Genomic DNA, 3244 nt, shown 5'->3' with positions numbered 1-3244 from the left:
GTGGATGATCTGTAACTTTATTTGTTGCTGTTAATAATATTGGCAAAGGAATGTTCCTAAACTCCCTTAGCTGGGTTGGCCTTGAACAACAGTTTACATTTGCAGAGACTACACACTGCTCTTGAACAACTGTCACTTGCTATGCTGTTAGCTAAATCGTGCAGAGTGTTAGCTTCAGAGTTGTATTTGAGCAGCACTACATTAATAATTGGTGGATTTTACTTTGAGTCCATACAGAAGTGTTAAGTGTCTGGGTTTTTTTCCTGTGAATTTCTTTGAATGGAGAGATGAGCGAGTTGGAGCAAGTCCACAGGAGGCAATGAGGCTGATCAGAGGACTGGAGAACCTTCCCTACGAGGACAGGCTGAGAGAGTTAGGGCTGTTCAGTCTGGAGAAGAGAAGGTTGTGTGGAGACCTCAGAGCACCTGTCAGGAGCTGAAGGGGCTCCAGGGAAGCTGCAGAGGGACTCTTGGTTAGGAACTGCAGTGACAGAACAAGGAGCAATGGGGACAAATAGAGAGAGGGGAAATTTAGATTAGTTCTTAGGCAGAAGTTTTTTCCCTGTGAGTTTGATGAGACACTGGCACAGGTTGCCCAGGGAGGCTGTGGCTGCTCCAACCCTGGCAGTGTTCACAGCCAGGTTGGCTAAAGCCTTGAGCAACCCGTTGTGGTGGGAGATGTCCCTGCCCAGGGCAGGGGGTTGGAACTGGGTGATCTTCAAGGTCCATTCCAGCCCCTTAACACACTATGAGACTATGGCATGCTGCATTATGATGTTGACTTGGAGAGTCAAATGTTGCTTCACAGTGATGATCAATAACTCTGTTTTGTCAGTGTCCTTTTTCTTTTATGCTCAAAATTCATATTTTAATTCTGTGTAGTTTGTTGCACTGGACAAGTAGCCTTCTGCCTTTTGTTTGGCAAGGGGAGAGGATGAGGCTGTGGCAACTGGTAAGAGAGTCTGATAAACCTGTTTTTCCAAGGGTCATGTGCAACTTACCAGTCAGAATCGGCAGTTGGGACACACTGCGTAGATTAATTAGTTTGAAGAATGACTGTCTGTAAAAACTTGACTGAAAAGGCGACACCATAAAAATTGTAAGAACTATGATGCATAGTCACAGTGATGCATATGTCTACACTCATTTCTGTGACCATTTGAAGTGATGTTTCATGCTACTCTGGTTGGAGATATTTTGGGATCTTGCCTTATTTTCTGTCTTGGGTGTATACAAAGTCAACAAGTTCAAAATTCCATAAGAATTTCAAGAGAATTCTATGGGCTTTGCTTGAAGAACAGATGAAACTGCAGATTACAAACTACTTGGGTTCTGGAGTAATTTGTACACAGGTGAATTGCCACAGAAATGATGTCCCTGTTGATACTTATTTAGGAATGCTGTGGTTGCCATCTTAGGAAGTTTGGCACTTGCAGATGCTGCTGAATCTGTGTATTGCAAAAGGCATTCCATGCTCTGAGCTTTCAGAGGTTAGAAACAGGCTGTGCCCACGTGCAGTGGTGCAGAAGTGCCTGCAGAAGGTGCAGAGTGTCAGAGCACTGTGTGTGTGTCTGAAGCCCGACAGGAGGGCAGTGCCTTTGCTCTGCCCAGGAAGTGTTGGGAAGGAAAAAGGAATCTCCATAACTGTTCTGTAGACTCTTGACAGAAACATTTCCTCTTGGTTACTGTTGTGGTAGCCTTCTGCAGTCAATACAACTGGTCTGTACAGAGAGCTGTGTTTCTGTTTGGAGCAAATTGTGGTTGTAGAGTGAATTTTAGCAGCATCCGTAGAGTTGTGGTTGGTTATGTTCTTTCTGCTCCAGGAGACACATGGCTTTGACCCTCCCTTCTCTATCATGGCTGTATTTAATAACATAATTCTAGGACAAGATACTCTGCTCCACTTGCCTCATTCCCTGGAGAGTGTGTGGGAGAGGCAGCCCATGACCCTGTTAGTTGTGTTGTTTTAATGCTCTCCTGGAGGCATTGGCGTCTGCAGCCATGAGCCTATTAGCAGACCTGACATAGGACAGGATTATGGGATTCTTTCACCTTCCTCCTGGAAAGGTGCAAGGTGATTAAGCTCTTGCAATCCCAGGGATCCAACCAAGGCATGATGTTTTACCTGGGGTTGACTTGTATAGGCTGTAGCTGTCAAGACAACCATTAAACCTGAGAGTGGAACTGCAGTAATTTTGCATGTTGAGGAGAGAGAGATGAATTTCAGTCAGTTGAACTTGGTGTCTTAGCAAACACAGGTGTTCTAACAAGGATCCTCTCTGAACTGAGCTTTCTGTGGTTTAGAAACAGTTAAAGATCTCTGCTTAACTGAACTCTAGTGAATAAATGGTCTCTTTCTGTGCATCAGTTAATAGTATGTTATATACAATTTGAACATTTACAAGGAAAAGCAGGTTGAAGTTTTCCTCTTGTTCTGTACAGGTGGGTGAAATTTGCTTTGTTTCTTCACTGCCACCAATATTCAGTTTCATTTTTAAACTCTCCTTTAAACACTTATCTTCCAGAACTCTAGAGCACTGAAGTGGTAGATTCTGAAAGAAATGACAAATTTTTCATATAGGAAAGTGAAAATGTTAAAATATTATAATGTTCAATAACTTGATCTGTGCAGCAGTGCAAATAGTGGTGTCTGGATGTTTGAAAAGACAAATTTTGGGGGGGTTTAGTCACTTGAGGTTTCTGGGAAATGGTTTTATTTGGATTACTTCCAATAAAAAAGACCCTTATGCTTTGTTCTTTTTTTTTAAGTTACTCTCAAGGGTGGGATGGGAGGGCAGATGACAATCTGCTGACTTTGAAATGTTGTTAAGCCTGTAGATTTCACTGGCACTCAAGTAGCTAGTGGTAGAAAATGTTGCTGTATCTTAAACTGCCTTTGAAAAATTTGGGCCAAAATTTTGGGAAACAGTGTGTCAGTTGTGTAATCACAACTAAAGCTATGGTAAGAAGCTGTAAGTACTAGTGTTTTATGGTCATCAAGCTAAACTTTAAGCATATCTTCCCAAATCCTGATATTATTGTTACTATTAACTGTGAGGTAATTTTTTCCCCCCAGAGGCAACTTGGCATAGGTGAAAAATAAGTAGTGAATGATTGACTAACAGTTGCAAATAATGTGCACTAAAGTGTAGCTAATTGTGTGGTTTAATCTTCAATATTTATTGACCATGTAGGATGTTTATACGTTCCCTACCAAAAATCTAGTTCTGCTATTTAATTCAAAT

Source organism: Acanthisitta chloris, unplaced genomic scaffold (genome assembly GCF_000695815.1).
Source record: "Acanthisitta chloris isolate BGI_N310 unplaced genomic scaffold, ASM69581v1 scaffold7890, whole genome shotgun sequence".
NCBI classification, from domain to species: Eukaryota; Metazoa; Chordata; class Aves; order Passeriformes; family Acanthisittidae; genus Acanthisitta; species Acanthisitta chloris.
Note: the sequence above shows the minus strand (reverse complement) of the source record.